The sequence below is a fragment of the Bos taurus genome, chromosome 24, assembly GCF_002263795.3.
Source record: "Bos taurus isolate L1 Dominette 01449 registration number 42190680 breed Hereford chromosome 24, ARS-UCD2.0, whole genome shotgun sequence".
NCBI classification, from domain to species: domain Eukaryota; kingdom Metazoa; phylum Chordata; class Mammalia; order Artiodactyla; family Bovidae; genus Bos; species Bos taurus.
The window spans coordinates 49,273,345-49,274,546 of NC_037351.1; the positions used below are offsets into that span (position 1 = coordinate 49,273,345).

Genomic DNA, 1,202 nt, shown 5'->3' on the forward strand with positions numbered 1-1,202 from the left:
GGGCTGAGTTAGCTGAGAGTTAGGTCAGCTCAGGGCATCTGCCTTCTCCTCCGGGTCTGTTCCTTTCCCTGGGAAATGTGTGAGTAATGACAGGAGTGGAACTGGCAAACTCAGCTCACTCTCATCAGTGATGGGGTTGCGTGCACAGGCGGGTGAGTGGCCCCGAGACAGGGGAAGGGCCCAGGGGTGGGGTGCTGCTGGGAAATGTCATGTGGGCATTTCTGCTCCTCGGGGAGCCCCAGAATGACTCCTCAACACCCCACTACACTCGGTCCTCTGGCCTGTAGGTAGGATGCTGCCACCTCCCCGTCCGTTCATGTTCTCATCTCTGAGCCCCCCCTCTGCCCAGGAGACGAGCGCACAGCCTCTGTTTGTCAGAGGATCCCTGCCCTCATGGCAGCCTAGGACAGAGGAGCCCGATGGCACACGAGGTCCCACACAGGCTGCTCTGTGCTTGGCTGTCAGCTCCTGACTTGCTTCTGAGATGGCAAGCGGAAGCCCCTGGACAGAGCTCATCAATGACCCGCTATCCTAACCCCTGGGCCCTCTGTGTACAAAGATGTAACAGCCCTCCCTTCATCTGTCTTTCCAGATCTTCTTTCTTGCCTGTGTGGTCTGCTATTCCACTGCCTTTTTTAAATTTTTTAAAATTTATTTGGCTGCCTTGGGTCTTCACTGGGGCCCACGAGACCTTTGCTGCATTACGTGTGATCTTTCACTGTGGCATCTGACTCTAGTTGTGGCACATGGGCTCCAGAGCTCGCAGGATCAGTAGTTGAGGCCTGTGGGCTTCAGTTGCTCCGTGGAATGTGGGATCTTAGTTCCCTGATCAGGGATTGAATCTGCTTCCCCTGCATTGCAAGGTGGATTCTTAACGAATGGACCACCCGGGAAGTTCTTCTGTTGGCTTTTCGAGCCTCCCTCTCTGCTTCCACTTTGGATGGCTAGTGCATGCGTGGTAGCTGCCTTGCACTCAAGGTGCTGTCTCTCAGATGAACCACCTGAATTAACCGTCCATCCTCCACTCCACTCCCAGTCTTGTCCTTTGTCCTGGCCCCATCTTTGGCTCTTGCTCACCTGGGCGGGAGAGCAGACATGGACAGATGGAGCCTGGCTGGGGGAGAGGGAGTAGTGAGCTCTTTCATGTCTCTTGGACACCTGGCCTCCTCCCTGCCTCCATTCAACAGCCCTGTTTTCTGCAT

General features: G+C 55.5%; 1 non-coding gene across 1 annotated transcript; it reads left to right on the top strand.

The window, feature by feature from the left end:
• Nucleotides 1-394: 394 nt before the first annotated feature.
• MIR2381 (microRNA mir-2381) lies at nt 395-464 on the top strand. The gene has a single exon (NR_030804.1). It is a non-coding gene; the product is annotated as a microRNA mir-2381 (primary transcript).
• The last annotated feature ends 738 nt before the right edge of the window (nt 465-1,202 follow it).